Source organism: Thunnus maccoyii, chromosome 21 (assembly GCF_910596095.1).
Source record: "Thunnus maccoyii chromosome 21, fThuMac1.1, whole genome shotgun sequence".
Taxonomy (NCBI): Eukaryota; Metazoa; Chordata; class Actinopteri; order Scombriformes; family Scombridae; genus Thunnus; species Thunnus maccoyii.
In genome coordinates, this window is record NC_056553.1 from 18,594,457 (window position 1) to 18,611,937 (window position 17,481).

At 38.4% G+C, this 17,481-nt stretch overlaps 1 protein-coding gene across 2 annotated transcripts in view; it reads left to right on the forward strand.

Annotated features, from left to right (window-relative positions):
- The window catches only part of LOC121888476 (matrix metalloproteinase-16-like), a 139,070-nt gene that overhangs the window by 12,269 nt on the left and 109,320 nt on the right, over window positions 1-17,481 (forward strand). Inside the window, exons 1-2 of one of the 2 annotated variants that reach the window (XM_042399998.1) lie at window positions 5,136-5,304; window positions 8,192-8,261. The gene's annotated coding sequence lies outside the window, so the exon portion shown is untranslated. Of the gene's footprint in view, window positions 1-5,135; window positions 5,305-8,191; window positions 8,262-17,481 lie in introns of those variants that run through there. The other variant, XM_042399997.1, reaches the window with a different exon arrangement.

Here is a 17,481-nt window from a genome sequence, read left to right on the forward strand (position 1 = left end):
CAACATGAGGAAATCATTTGTTGCTTTGCGGATGGCAACTTTCCTGAACTTACATATCTCAACCATGTCTTGACTTTGGCTTTATTCCACCATGTGTTCTCCACTAAAATAAATGGTGGTCTCTCCTTGACCTTAAAGGATTTAATCAACTGACTTTTTTCTCTATGTGAAAAAAGAAAGAAAAGAAACAGAAAATCCTCCCTCAAGGAAATAAATAATAGATGTCATAATAGAATAAACAATGGACTAACAGCTTTATTCAGCAATAAATAAATGCAAATATGAAAGAAAATATGTTTTAGTCATACTTGGAAGATCACTGGCATAACTTTGGGGAGAAAATGTCTGTTCTTTAGCTGTGTTTTGACTCTCTCAGTCCAAATATGTCAAGATGTTGACATCAACTTTACATTAAACCATGTGGGAGCAAAGACCTTCACCACTCTGACTCCTTTAGGTTGTTATTGACTATCACACGTTATGTTCTTTCCACAGCCATACATATTTAATATAGGAGCATATGGTTTGTCGTCGGAGGAGGTCAGTGCTGGAGGTAAAGCTGTGGCTGCGTCCTGTTGGCTATGCCCTCCACTCTATGGACGGGGTAAAGAGTGGAGGGAAGTAAGTACTGTGTGAACTGAAAACAAGAGGAGAGATACTTGAGCTGCATGTGCCCGCTGAGTGAACTATCAGTAAAATACAGCCAAAATAAAAATTTAAGTCATTATTATCTCAACTGAACAAAGGAGGAAAGAACATCCCAACCAGCAAGTTAAATAACACTTTTGTAAAGCAGCAGTATAAAGCTAGGAGAATAACTAAGAAAAGCTGTTAAGGCTGTGATTGAAATGTGTACTATTTCTACTGTTAATTAGTAATGTGACATTATATATAACTTTGTAGGGTGAATGGATGGTCAACAAAGCTGTGAGTTTGACTCAGGAACCTGCTGTTTCCCGTTTCAGACACTTTTATCATGACAACATGGTTTAGTTTCCTAACCTTAACCGAGCAGTTTTTGTTTTTAAACCTATGCAAATCTTAACTGTAGCATAGCTAGATATATAACTTACATAAAACCTCTGTAGACTGTAATGTACCGACTCTGCAGCTCCCTGCAGTTTTACGGAGCTTTATAGTGAATGTTAGCTCGTTGTTTAGCTGTGCAGCTGTAACTTCACTGTTTTGGTTCACTCTCAGTGCTCTCATAGTGCTGTTTTCAGTCCGCAGCAGGCGGCTGTTTTTTGAGAAAAAGCTCTAAAAACCCACAATACAAGAACAGCAAACACACACAGTTAGCAACTAGCTAGTGAACATAGTGTAGCATTTAGCTGCTACAGAGCCAGATATGTCCATCAAGAGTTGGTTGAAATTAAAAACAGAGCTAAAGGAGAGAGAATACTGGACTTACATTCATCAAGTGTCCAGAAACATGACTCCAAATAAATTATAATGTTGCTCCATAACTGCCTGATGTGGAAATAAGCAACTGTTTGCTAACATAACTTAAAATATGTTGATATGTTAATGTTGCTGCCCCCAAGTGGCCAAAAATCATATGTGCATGAAAACATCAAAACCATCTTCACATCACAATCAACTCATAAGTGCTTTCAGCCCTCATAAAATTATTTTAACTCAACCATGTTTTTCTCTTCCAAACATTTGCATGTAACTTAGAATTCAGCACAAGCTAGCATAGGTTTTCAGCAGATTAGCGTAGTATCTTGTTGTAATTCGTACACTTTTACAACAATACTCTTTTGTTCTGTGAAGTAACTTAACTCAATTGTACAGATAACTGACAGTACAGAAACTCCAATGCAATCATCCAAAACAAATTGCTGTTAAACAATAAAAAATATAAATAATAATAAAAAAAATATTCATCACTGCTTTCTGATGGTTAATGTTCTGTAAAATACTCACACCTACAGGCAGGCTGAGGTATTACACCTTTAAAATCCACCCACATGTGCATGCAGTTTTAGTGAAGCCTCACAGAGTATAAATATTAGGATAATTGAGCAAGTTAATGAACCATTTTACATGACTTTGAAAAGTGGGTTGTCTTGTTATCCAACTGATAAAGTAGGACAAGGTATTTGCCAGACGCTGAAGTCATTCCAGTCATGTGTGTCGAAGTCTTCACTCAATTTGTACATCCATCCTTATCCACTCTTACCTTCTGTTACTTTTCTGCTGAGGAGAGACTGGTGAATTTGCCACGGCACCAAATCCCCAAATTCCCTCCACAGTCAATGTTAATGTGATTGAACCAACAAGTCTCCAAATCAAACCACAAAATATGTTGTTTGTCATTTCCTTCCCAAATGGCTCATATGAGCATTTTCTCGTCTGATGTCCCTTTCAGCAGAATGACAGTTTGTCAGTGTATGTCTCTTTTTGAGTCTAATTTCAGTAACACGCACTGAGAGAAAACAGAAAGATAGACATTGATGGATGCCAGCATCCAGTGTTGCATGGAAAATCTTGCAAATAAAAAAAAAAATGAATACATGCAGATGTAAGGGGACTCAGAGAGCGGCTACTCAGATTGGAGTGCTGCTAAAGCTGTGCAGATGTAATATATTTCAGCTTTAATTGAATGCACATGCTCGCACACACACATTAACGGGTGTATGGTGGTGTGTTCCTCTGCCTTCTCATGGCCAGTTGTTGCAGCGTGGCAGAGGTTGACGTGGCTAATCTTCCTAATGCACCCTCCTCTGCAGAGGTCATAAATTAGTCTGAAATACAGAGCGGGCCACCACTGCCAACCTCATCTGCAAAGTGAGTGAAGTGAAGCAGAAAGAGGCGGCCTGAGATGCAGCGTCAGGCCATTCTCAGCACAGAAGTCTGGCATGTCTGCAGCGCCAGCCCTACTTTTCTGACTCGCACTAACAGAAATTAGATATTACATTCTGTCATCTCAGAGTCCTCACTGTGCTTCACAGCTGCATCCAGCTCCGACTGTAGATAGTATTGACTGATGGCCTCATTTTATAAACCCGGCATTAATCAGAATTTCTAGAAGTAATAAAATGTATTGGATTTCCATTATTATGGAGAGAGAAAGATGAGGACCTCTTTTGTCTGTACTGAACTCTTAAAAGTGTAGAACAAAAAAGAGATACGACATGAAGCAGACGTTGCTTTTTCTAATTTCGATTGTAATTTCATTTCCCTAACCTTTTGAACCATTATGGAAATTGAAAAGCCGACATTCCAGAGAAAATAGTAATTTCATTTCGACCCAAAAAGCAACCTTTTATCTGCATCTTTCTATTATGTTTCCAAATGGTCTCTTTGTTTGGGTTGATTGGAAGGTAATTTTGCACTGATTGATATAAACTCAACAATAGTTGCTTTTATTGCTCTTCTGGTCCAAGATGTCTGCTCAAATCATTTTTTCCACCATCAACCATGATAATTAACATGCAACTAAATTAATTCCACATCTGCCCACCGCCGACAAACATTACTGTTTTCAAACCAATTTAAATAAGCTGTTTCAGGTCATGCTCTATCATTAGAATGATTTATGAGTATTTACCAAATGCCTCCATATAAAATATGCTTGTGCACTATCAGTGAGTATAAAGAGGAGTATCAACTCAGCATCCAGCAGTCTAGACTGCTTGATTTTTCCAGATTTGTTTCAGATTACACACCTCTTTAAAAAAGTTCAGAAGCTTTCCATGAAAATGTATCTATGCCAGGGTAACATTTTTTACTGTAGTTGTTCATACTAAATTAACGAGTTTCTGATGCATGTAAATCAAAAATGCCTCTGGTTGGTAAGGTGCACTGCTTCTGCAAAAGGTGTTAGCTTTAAACTCCCACAAACACTTACACCAATGAACAGTGAATGAAACCCACCTCATATCACCTTTGTGTGTCTTTCTGTATACATGAATTTTAACAGTGGATACTTTTAGAAATTAAACAGCAATTTGTCACTTTACTCGTTACTTTAGTTTTGTTGATCAGCTATGTCAAACAACTTCAAAGCCACATGTGACATCCTCTGTGTTTAACGTGTAGGAAAAGAAAAGGAGATGTTGAACAAGCAGCCAGCAACAGCAACAGCTGGCTTAATGTTAGCCCCGGTGACTGCATGAAGTCTTGTTCTCTCAGTGCCAACTACTTGTTTTCACACTTCTCTATTTTTTCTCTCTGTCAGTATTGATAACATATGTATCTGTTATCTGCAAACATGGAGGAGTTTGGATTCTGTAACGTATTACAGAATTTTGGCTTGTACCATTATAATGGGATGAGGACTGATTGTAAGATTTTTAGGTAAATGAAGGGAAGAGGAGCAGAAATGTCAGGAGCTTTAGTTCAGTTCATTTCAACTCAAAGTACCCTTGCCCTCAAGGGGAGTTTCTAACACAAATACACACAATCAGTTCAGTCACACACATAAAAACAATCTAAAAATACAAATATTTTAACACCACAAAGGCATATTGTGTCAAAAATGTAAAAGACTGTAATGCTTATTACACACCAGAAAAAAAATTGTTGGATGGAGGGGAAATTTTGCTATACAGCACTAAGACCCTCACCATTAACAGGGCAACAAGAAGGTAGTTTGGACAGACAAAGCCTGCAACTAACTGGTGACCAAAGTAGCTTAATTCTCAGATATTTTATTCAAGAATTGGTTGAGATCAAACAAGTACAATTTGGTTAATATTGGTGAATATACATTCACCAGGTGGCCAAAAACACGACTCCAATATGCCTGAAATGCATCCTCCACCTCAGCCTCACATGAACACACACACATACACACACACACACCCAAACAGACCACAGTTTCTTATCCTGTCTCAATTAAGCAGCAGCAACCATTTAGCATTTACAGTGTTTAATCAGCAGAAGATGAAGGAAGTGAGTCAGTTATGAGATTAGTTTAATCAGCCCCTTCCTGCTCGTCTTCCTGGCTCATTACAGCTAAGACACTAATGGTTTGAAATGCGTCAAGGTGCACATCAAGGTAGGGTAAGGTAGAGCTGATCCACCACCGCAGCACAAAAACACAAATCAACACAAACCATAATAAATGTGTCAGAGTTTTATTTGTCTTAACTTACAAGTATTAGTTATTATCCGTTTCATCCTGCGTTTAAGGTAGAAGACTGTTGATGGTGCATCGTAGGCTGGGCTGGATTTTGCATCACATCTTCAAACCTGTAGCATTCATTCGTTCTCAGACAGCACACAAAACAGCAGAAATCCTTGGACCAAGTCTGAAGTGTCGTAAGGTGCTTGGGTCAAGCATTACTTATCCAAGTAAGTTATTATTCTACACTTCTTACTGCTGTTGTAAAGGATTATCACTGATTCTCATTGAATAGGATTAGTCACTTTTTTAAACTAAGCTAAGGAGGGAAAAATACTCTTTTTGTAGTGGAGGTTTTCTTATAGTTTGATATTAAACAGTAAGAACACTATAAATCAGATCTCTTTGGTTTCCTAGGCTGAATTATTCTGAATTTAAAGGCAAGAGGCTACAACCACCAAGACTTATGAATTAACAGAGAAGTGATAATGAGTTGTGTAACTTTCTCCTCCTGGGGAGAAATTTGTGAAGCAATAATCAGACTTTAAAATGAGGACAAAGTAATGGCAAAGCAAACATTGTTACAGTAACAAGGTACAGTAACAGTACGGGCATGTCAGCCATCTTAATCAGACACATCACATCCATTCATTAATTAGGACTGTCCTGTGAGATCTTCCCTTTTTGAAAAGCTTGTTTCAGCAGTCTTTCCCATCATGCATCTCAACGCTCCCTGCTCATTGTCTGCTGCAGACACACTTAAGATAATGAATAGCTGGAGGAGGCTGGCGTTCTTTACTGCAGCCCAGTAAAAGGCCACTCTGTCTGGATCCACGAGGCAAGAAAAAAAATCTTTCTGGCAGCATCTGGTTGGACTGTGCAAATCAGCACACTGAATCTATTTAAATTTCAATGATTGCAAATGGTTTTATTAAAGATGCACTCATGTCATCATTTTATGTTGCTATGAAAACCAGATATCAGATAAAATGACATCTTTATTCACATTTTTTTTTTACCTCTTTTCCATATCTTCTCTGCTGCAACTTCCCATGACACTCCACAGGAAGGTCACTGCTTTACAGAATAAAACTGGAGTTTTTCACGAAAACAGTCAAAGGTCAACCTGAGACAGACTGGAGTTTTGGAGGAGCTTTAGAAGGGAGTGATGAAACCATTGGCTTTTGATTGTCATCATTTTCATCTGCCAACATTTAGTTGGCAACATATTTGAGATCTGTTTGAGCGTTTACTAATGAATTCATCCCAAATGAGCCAAATAGTGGCTATTGACACTTTTAATTACCTTATTTTGAGCTACAAGAAAAAATAGCTTCTACATGCTGACGGATATATGTGTGCATATGGAATCATTTCTGGCAGCGTTGGTGTCTTAATCGGGTCCTATTTAATCAGAATTTATCACAGTCTTAAGTTAAATGGAGATGCGACCACAGAAAAACAAGACTGTCCTCAAACTCTTACAGCCTGAGTTACTAAAGTCCAAAGTAAGGTGTGTTACTGTAAAATACAGTTGTATTTTAATGGAAAACTCTACACTGTATGACCTGCTAAACAAATGGTATGATTCAGCTTTAAGTTGTTTGTATTATTAAATTATAAAATGCATAAATAAGTTCAATTTTCACTGATCACATTCCAATATGTTTTGAAAGTATCACTATATTAAATAAATAATAGCTTCACTAGGTGTTATATAGTGCTATATAAATAAAGTTGTTCCTAAATAAAGACTGGCACAGTAGACGCTCCATATTGCATGACTCTTATGGGTGACTGCTGGTGAATCATCCGTTTGTTCCTAGCGAATGACTCCCAGTCTCAAATCTGTCGTAAGTTATAATAAACATGTTTAATCTAGCAAACTCTTTTATCAGTACTGTATAAAGTATGAGCAAAAAAGGCTAGTCACTTCAGTTCAGTTTGATGTATTATTGAATCAATTTCAATGTAAATTTTAAGAGTAACTTTACAACACCTACCAAAATCTTGTTTTTGCTAAGCTTCTGCGGTTTAACTTCTCACCTCGTTGCACTGATGCACAAGTGTACTCCAGGGTGTTGTTAGTACTCTGTGATGTCACGGTTGGGCGTGGTTACAGTTGCAACAAAGCATAATAGTGAAACATACTCTTAACCAAAGAGGGCAACGAAATACTGCTTTTCAGCCCGGTTGTTACTCTTTAAGTTTAATTTATCCAGACAGATATCTTTTATGTCAACACTTTAATGTGAGTTAAACGTGTAGGAAACTTGCTATATAAATAAAGTTGATCATCTGCTTTCTGCTAGAAAATTACAATGATTTTCAGTCTTAAATTGGCTAAAAATCCCATAAGGCATGCAAAATAACCTAGTTGCACACTCTTATACCATAGTTGTGTACAGTATTTGTATAAGAGACTATACACCAAACATAACATCTTTAATAAACCTGCACAAATGGCTTCTATTCTGCTCATTTGTGTGACAGAACCCTCTGCATATTCTCAGTAGATCAGCTTCTTTCCTTGTTTTGACTGTTTTGATCACATTTCCTATAAACACAGCCCATCAGACTGTTGACACTATTACTGCGACTACCCCAGACTGCCTTTTATGCAAGACAGTGTAAACTGTCTCCAACGAAAGCCTGAAATGGGTCAGGGGATATTTAGGGACAAGACAGTGCTCGGGGAGTGAAGAAGGGAGGATTCAGAGGGATTTGAAAAGCTATTTGTTTCATCACCATTTGTTATTGAAGCAGTGGGGATTATGGTGCATGGCTTGCATTTTTTTATCACTGTTTTCAGCAATATAGAGTGAGGATGTTTAGTATCACGAGGTGAATTATACCAAGAGGGCAAAGAACTGTAAAATGCAGGAGATTCTTTTAAGGTCACCAACTTACTGTAAGCTATTTACATAATGAGCTCCCTGGATAGTTAGTCTTCCCAGGCTGTGCTGCTGCACTGAGTAGACACATAGCTGAAAATATTCTATGCTAGCATAAACATACTGTACAAAATATGTTTACAGTACAAATTCATACTCAGATTGTTTTGCTGTGCTTGCCTTTTACATTTTTAATCTTTTTGTTTTTCATCTTCTCAGTCAGTCAGTGTCATCCACCTCTAATCTGATGCCTTCATGAAGCTGCAGTGCATTTCCACAGACAACATGATGAGGTACTGTTTATCACTGAGATGAATTATTAAAAAGCAGTGAAACTCGTTGCATATACAGTAGGTCTAGTTGGTGAATAGATCCATTTTGAAACTTTTGTCCATAATTTTAAACTGTCCATGTAACCTTCTTTTCATTGGATTTTATACCCTGAAATGAAAACTGGGAAACAAAAAAATGGAACTTGTTTAGTTAAATTCTGCAAGAGTTCTTAATTAAAGCCAGTCACATGCAACATCAACAGATAGAGATTAGAGTATTTAATGTGAGATGAGAAGATAACTATGGGGAATAACATGGGGAAATAAGATAATTTTCATCCAGTGAAATTAAGGTACACAAACCTCAAACTTCCTTCAACTTTTGACTTTTTTAAGATCAATTATCTCCAATCTTGATTGAACGAAAAAAGGAAGAGAGTTTTATCTTGCCTCTCCTGTTATCGTGAAAGTTTCAAAGTATATTAAATTTCACATTTTTCACTCACTCTTTAAGTACCTCCGGGTGTCTATAGCAGCCTCATGTACTGCCAGTATCACAGATGTGTCCCCACTCACTTATTTCAGTCCCTGTATACAGGTCAGGCAATGACACACAGTGTAGTGCCGAGGGGCCGTGCACACGCTTTCATCCTCACACCGCACTGCCAGAGATGAACATCACACACACACACACACACACACACAAACAGACCGTCGGCACGCATGCATGAACTCGCAAGCAAACACAGACGAGCAGGCATGTACTCACACAAAACCCACATATGCAGCCTCACACTTGCATACACAAACACATATACAGGGGTCATTTCTCGCTCTGGCGCTCTTCCACTCGCTCAAACACACACACACACATGCTGAGCGAGGAGGCCAGATGGAATCACAGCGTGGGCTGTTGGCCTTTCACACTCTGGAGACTTGATTTCTCACTGTTTCTTCTCCTTTACCGACCCTTTTTCATCTCTTTCCTCGTCCCGCTTACCCCTTTTCTTCTGTGCTCTCTCATCTTTTCTTTCTATCCGACCTTATTATTTGTTCTCCCGATTGCCTTTTCATTTTGTAAATAATACATCACAAAGGTCGATTGTGTTGAGCAGATTGTTCATTTGACAGTGAGGTGAGCTTTTTCTGAAGACCCTCTTTGACTCCGATGGTAGTGGAAGGTCAAGAGTTATCACATTGTGATGCTGGGGGGGTAAAAAACACCCAGCTGTCCTGAGCTACAACCAGTAAGCGCACTTTCACTCTGGCTGCACTCTTCCTCAATCAAATCAGAGGCAAGAGGAAAGAGAGAGAAATGCTTAGTCCTCCAGCCTTTTGGTTTGCCTGTGCTGTAAATATTGATTACAGGTTAAAGGCAATTAGAATAATGGAGCAAAACCTTGCAGCCACTGCCAAAACGCTTTTGGCTTTGATGTGCAGTTCGTGGAATAAAGATGGTAGAGAAAGCTTGAGAGCAGACCGGGTTCTGATTTAAAGATGTGGAGTGTCTTACCGAAATAAGCCCTTAATACGTCTTACAGAGGATAATGCACATTATACACTACCGATCAACATCCTTAGCAAGAGAAATCTCTTGCCAATGCCCAAGAGCTGAACTTAAAAGGAAAACTCAAAATTAGACAAGGAAGTGTTTAAGGAAATCGACTGCCCGAAAACATTGAAGATTTAATCAGCAAAAACAAGCGGAGGTGTTTAAAGTCCCAATGGGCTCTCTGCTGAAGGAGGCCAGATAAAGACTGACATACAGTATCCTGTAGAGCAGTGGTTCCCTCTCAGATGAACTCAAGGACCTCTTCATGGACACCACTCGTTTTAAATTGAGATGTTTAACACCATCAATTATATAAAAGTCGATATTGTTACAATACATTTTTCATTTCATTTTCATTGAACTGTTAATTTTTAGGCTGGTTTGGGAATGCAAAATTTTGCATTTGCCACATTCCCTTGGAGTGAATTTGGATATTTCAACCATTTATTCATTACTTTTAGCTTTTTCACCACTCAGTCATTAGCTTTAAGCTAGCTAACTATGTTTATACATTACTTTTAGATATCTACTTTAACCATGTATCAATACTTTAGCTATATAAAGTGCTTATCAGTTACTTTTTGTTATCTACATCAACCATTTATCCATTACTTTTAGCTTTACTTTTAGCATTTTTGCCACTTATTCATTATATTTAAGCTAGCTAACTCTTTGAAATGTTTATCCATTACTTTTAGCTAGCTATTTTAACCAATTAAACAATACTTTTCACACTTCAAAGTTGTGGGGGTGGAGCTGAGCCCCGCCTCAGTCAAACACCAATGCAGAGGCTGCCTGCAGCGCAACCATAACTTACAAAAACGTAACAAAAATACCGATAAAAGAACCAACGGTAAAAATATTCTTATATATAATAATCTTCTTTTAAGGTTCTTCAAACTTTAGAACCAGTTCCAAACCTGAACCAGGTTTCGAGGGACATCCTTAGTCGCAGGGTGTCTGTGTCACGGATACGTGGTGTCGACAGCGTTGTCACAGCTGTGCATGGTAAGGTGGTTTGTGTTTGTATCGGTGTATTTCTCTACACAGAGCTGAAATGAATCCAGTGCACATAAATTAGGTAAATAATATTATAATATAATATTAACATCAGGTTTCAGTGCGAGCCCGTCATGTGTGAGTCTATCGCACTCCTGCTGTACTGCTAGTATAAGTTATATTTGTTTTTATTTGTTTCTTCCAGGAGGGTGGAGGTCTTGTTTGCCACAATCACAAACTTTTTCAACTATTTATCAAATAATTGTAGACATTTCAGCAGTTTTTTGATTACTTTTAGCTAACTGTCTAGACTTCTTTGTTGCTAATTAGTTTTCATGTACTCTAAATCACGTTCAGGTGTTAAATCTGACTCAATGTGTTCATATATATTTTAAAATCCAAATGTAATTTATATATTTTCAAATGAGTTGGGTCTCCCTGGTAGGGAATCACTGTTGCAGTTCAGCTCTCTGCTGGTGGTGCTAAATTGAGTCTCAGGTCAGAGAGTGACAATCAAGAAAGTGAAGATGTTAGGTTTGTTTTAAAAAGAAGAATAGTAAGACTTTTCATTTGAAGGTGTGAAATGTTCTTCAGTGGGACAGTGACCACATCCCTGATGGCATATCATGACATAATCTGTATGAGGCCTCCTGATGCCAGGCTGCAGATGGCAGACACCCCAGGGTCCTAATTCAAAGCAAAGCATGGCAAGCAGTCCACTTCTGTCTTATAATGTGCCATACAGCTCAGGGCAAAGTCTATATCACCCACATACACACACACACACACATACACAGATTATCTCTCTCTCTCTCTCTCTCTCTCTCTCTCTCTCTCTCTCTCTCTCTCTCTCTCCACACGCTCTGTGTCAAAATGTCATATAAATATTTAAAGTCTGATCAGGGGACAGTCACGCAGCCAGGGAGCAGAGGCTCACAAAGGTTCCCAGAGGATCCAAACTCCCATTTCTAGCTTTCAATGCAATCCACTTTGTGGTCAGAGTCCACACATTCCCAGAGATCAGTATGTGATCGACTCCAACACACACTCACACAGTCTCTCTCTCACACACACACACTTTCTTTATCAATACAACCATTCAATCAGCAGCGCAGTGGGAGTGCTCTGTGGAATATGCTTTAAAACCCACACTGGGTTGAAAAAAGTCTAAAAGCTTAGCACTATACCAAAAACTTTTTTTTTCTTTTAAAGTGGAACTCCTTCCAAAACTGCACCTATTGCTTGTCCTTGCAATGGGCTAAGAAATTTCATCGACCGGCCGTAATTTAAGACCGCTTGATTTTCTAGGTTGCACCAACCTTAGGAGGTAAAAAACGGACTCCGCTTGTAAGTAACTAACATAGTTTCACTTCCAGTAAGAATCGTCCTACTGTGAGTGAGTGTAATGTTATTTTTTCCAGCCAAGACTAAATAAAGCATACTATATGATGATCCACACTCTATATCCATAAAGGTCTTACAGCCCAACTCAGCTCTGGTTGTGAAAATAAATCAGTCCTGCTTGTCCATTCAGTCCTGACGTTGGCAGGAATGTAAACTGGGTGACGGTTTCACCTTGAATAAACATGGAGACCCCCGCGGCCCCTCCAGTTCCTCCTATAACCCCCATCTCGCTCAGTGAGGCTCATTTTAAGGATGGTCTGATACATGCCAACTCTCAAACTGACAAGGGAGTATGCATGCATGCTTGTGTAAGAGCAGGCATGTGGGGGTATACATGTTCGTTTACATTAGTATTAGTATACATATACACGTTAGTATGTGTGCAAACATATCTAAATATGTATGTGTATCCCTCTTGGAGTGATATGCGTGTGTTTGTGTGTGTGCATGTGAGAGAGAGTGGGGGTGTTGTGTTACATCTATGAAGGCTATAATGTATCATGCATCTACTGATGGTCCCACCAGGGGTGTATCATCATTAAATGACATACATTTAAAGGAGCAGTTTAACATTTTTGGAAATACTGTATGTTTACTCGCATTCTTTATGCTAAGTTAAGCTAATCACCTCTTGGATGTAGCTTCATATTTAACACAGAAATGAGAGTGGTATCTCATATCACTTTCAGTGAGGAATAAGTGTATTTCCCAACATGTCAATTATTCCTTTAAAAATGCACACATGCAAGACACACATGATTCTAAACATTCTTATCTCATGTACACAGAACAGGATTTCGCCATAAATCAATGAGACAGAATGTAGTTACGAAATATCCGGGGTCAGTCCATTCCTCTACTGATTCCTGGAGCCTGAGGAATCCTAACCAGTGTGCATACTTGCACAATAGGGTACTAATTTTCTAGATATTTTAACTGGTAGTATTTTCAGTTGATATATGTGTATATTAAGACAGTTATAGGTAACTCATTGCTAATCAAAAAATTGACATTTTCAAGCATTATCAACTAACAAAAGATGAGCTTTTGGGCTCTGTCTCATCCTCTCAACTTCAGAAAAACAAATTTCACAACACCATTTACACACATAGAAAGACTCTGCCTCTGCAAAGTATTCTGAATATCCTCTTAAGGAATCTTTTTTTTTTTTCATGTTAAATGAAGTAGTTCCTTTAGAGACTATGAATAAAACTTGTTTTGTTACAGTAATCCGGATTTGTAAACCAAAATCTTATAATGACATTGAAATTTCCTGCAATGTAAAGAATAGTTACAGTAAATAAGTGATGCTAAGTTGCATGATCTCTTTCAGGTGCATTTATCATCCTCAAGCAACCCTGGCTCCTAGAAATTACATTCATATACAACAACATTGTTTCCCCAATAAGCTTAACTAAGTGCTACCAGTGCCTAAACACAACCATAAAAAGTTTAATATTATTGTACTGGTGGATATTTTGTACTGCAGGATCTGATATTTTGGTGGAAAAAAAACAACTAGGTACATTGTCTCTGAACATTTCATTCATACGTTCAGTATCAACATTTTTGCAGCTTGCCAAATGTGTTAACATTTTCTCATTATGTTGAGGGAAAAAGCAATTCAGCCAGCATTACGTTTCTAGCAAAACATATTTGCTGTTGCAATTTAGTTGTTTATGAATGTATGGCAGCAGATGTGTGCCAAAAGTGTGAGAGGTGCATCAGATTTGCTGTTACATTCTGTTTCAGGATCATATTTGAGGTCAAGATGGAAATCCAGAGCAGACATACAGTAATAGTATATAGTAAAGCCCCATTTTGATGATGAAAGTCACAATTACAGACATAGAGATGAAGTCTTTGGTGTTTTCATAAACTCTTACTGAGGATGGGTATCAAAATGGCTCGTGACAAAGCTGTGTTTTCACAACTACAGTTTAACAAAGTGGGTGTCAATGAGCTTTGTTTAGCTAATTCCCTACAGTAACCATATAAATAAAAGGACTCATATGCTAAAACTTCCAGCCTCTAAAGGTAGTGATGCTCATTACCCACAATATGCAAGTGTTGGACTGCATTAGCAAATAATGATTTTGCCAAAAGCAAAGCTTGTGGAGTGTCCAAAACAGGAAAGGTGGAAGCGTGAAAGAAAAAGCATTACTCTGGAGTCTGACTGACAGGTCAGTCACATAACCTCGATAAATACGCTTCATGTACACCAGTCAGGGCACCCGTTTTTCAAAGTAGGGGTGGTATTGTTTGACTTTACATAATCTAAATGAAAACAGTACAAATGGCTCATCTTACAACTGACAGGAGATCATCCCAGATCCCTGAACTGATCTCTAAACCTCCGAGTTCATTCACTTTGATCCTTGATCCTTCTCTATCCTCCCTCTCTCTCTACGAAAGCCCCAGAGGAGTCTGCGAAACAGAAACACATCAAGCAGATCAAACATGCACTCTTCGATACTGAGAGCTACAAGCTGAGTGTGTGTGTGGAGGGGGGGGATTCTGGGAATATGCTAGTATAGTATAGTAGTATAGTGTGTTTTGTATGCAAGTTTGTGTCCACCATGAATGTGTTTAAAACAGAGAGTGGGAGTTTTTGAATGTATGCCTACTGTGTGGGTGGTCCAGGTATTCCTCACATTGTGGGGACATATATCTCTTTACAGTCACGTTGTGGGGACTCGCCGCCCTTATGGGGACAAAAAGCAAGTCCCCTTAATGTAAATGATTAATTTTAGGGTGAAGACTTGGTCCAAAGTTAAGGTTAGTTTAGCGTTATGTTAAGGTTAGGGTAAGGGTTAGGGTTAGGTCAGAAGTGGTTATGGTTAAGGTTAGGATAAGTCTCCAGGAAATGAATGTAAATCAATGTAATGTCCTCTGAAGTGATGGAAACATGACTCTGTGTGTGTGTGTGTGTGTGTGTGTGTGTGTGTTTGCACAGGACAAAGGTTCTGTGATATAGGATATGTATATAGTTTAGGGAGAAAGAGAGAGCTGGCAAACCCACTTGGCTAAAATTGCTTCCAGCTTTAAAAGAAAAGAGGAAATACCATTCTAGGAGAGAGATCCTCTGCGTCTGTGTTCAACATCATTGCCATTGTTCATGTCTGCAGAGTTTAAGCTGAAACACCTGCTCCAAGAGGCCCTGTCAAGCTGAGAAGCTAGTTTTTCTGTGTCCATTATTGAAGTTTGTCTTTCGTACGAAAAGATTTAGGCTTGCAAAAAGTTCTTGTGTAATGGCCTCGGTTAACCTGCTGAGGCCATTAGCATTTAGTTCGGCTCGAGAAGGCAGAAATGTTCAACAGAGTAAAGCACGCTGGCAGTTTAAGGAGAAAATCACAAGGACTCGCTTGTATTGAACATGTGCTGCAGTCAGAATCTTAAACATTTAACCACTTTTTCAAGGCTACTTCAACAACTGTTCTGTTTTTACAACTGGGTGTAGAGAGGCGGGTATGCAACAATCTTACATAATCCACAACTGCTGAGCCAGTTCCTCACTACTACTGCACAAAAAGGCATCCACCAGTCAGGGGTATTTAATATGTAGATTCCATTAATATACAATAAAATCAATCATCTGGATTAATGAATGTATTTCTTGAAAAGAGGACAGAAAGAAATCGACACCTGCAGAAGCTGAATTAAAAATAAATATTGAATGAATTGATTTACAATTAGTGAGACACACTTTAGGACACGCACGCATACTGTATATGCTGGGCTGTGACTACCATTTAGGACACTGAGGTCATGTCCTCAGTATGTGGTGGGATGTGGAGGTTTTCAGCTCTTGTATGTCATTTCCCATAATTTATATGGGCTCATAAAAACGTATTTTTTCGCAGTGGTTGACAGAAAATAGTAAGATTCCATATTAGATTGATAGAATACAATTACTTGTATATATTAAACTTAACTATCAACTTTGTCCTCGGGGTCTGCCTCTTTTTGCTCACATGCACACATTTTTTGGTAACATTTACATAAAATTATGAGTCCTTTGGGACACCCTGGTAGTCTACTGGTTAAGATGCATACCACATAACTGCACCATCTGCATTTTGATTGTGGCTGCAGACTTTCATTGCATGTCATACCCCTCTTTCTATGTTTCCTGTCTCTCTCCACCTCCAACTATCAAAAAAATGTATCTGGAAATGATCAAATAGTATTTTACAGTCATTTTTATAACAAAAAAGAAGCAAAAAATCACTTCTTGTCCAAAAAAGCCACATGTAGGACTTGTGACATCTGACTTTCAAATTTCTTGGCTATAGCCCTGTGTATATAGAAAAAAACATGGACTCTGGAACATATTGTGTTAATTTATTCAGCTAAGCAGACTTTGATTGAAAGGATCCATGGAAGCTCCAGTGTTCAAAATGTGCTGGCTGATCCATAGTACAAATGCATTTTTGTGGTACAGCATATAGAAAGCAGCTGAAAGGCAAATCCCATTAAATAGCTCCATATATGCCAAGAAAAAAAAAATGTCAGAAGACATTTCCTGAAAAGAGGCTTGCTGCTGATATAATCAAACACACATGCTGTGTATACTGCCAGATACCATGTATAACTATCAAACCGAGCTGAAAACTGTTTGGGACAAATGTTCTGTTCTGATGATCAATGGACAGGTTGTGCTGCCTTATGATGACGACTCAGTGAAGGACATAGTTCACCACCCACCTCGTCTTATGTATGATTCTTTGGCTCTTTGTCTCTCTTTCTCTCCAGATAGTGTTCAGCGCACACACTATCTCGTCACTGGCCATTTGGGCCCAGACTGCAGCACCAGATGGATAAAACAAGAACCTTTAAGACTGCGGAGTAGAGAGAATATTTTCTAACTGGTGATATAAGAGGCCGGATGTTTTGATATGTCTTACCTCTTTTTACCAAATGGCCATTCACTGATCGTAAAAGATTCATTAATTCACAATATTAGTCAAAGATTTACTTCAAGGGGCAAGGTCGGTGACTCTTTGCAAGGGAATGAAGGCTAATTATAAGTTATTCATTGAAAAATACAATAAATTAATCACAGTTTATGGGTGTAAGGACATTAAAAGCAGAATTTAAAGTGTAATAGCATTGTTACTAATGTTGGAAGTACTTGTGTGGGAAATGAATCAGCAGGTAGATAATGTGACATTGTCTTGTTTAGTTCAGGCTATCTTGACATTGTTGTGTGACATTACAAATGTACCTGTTTAGGCGTTAAAAGGCAAAATTCAGAAGCCCCCTCTCACTGTTGATTTTGTCAAC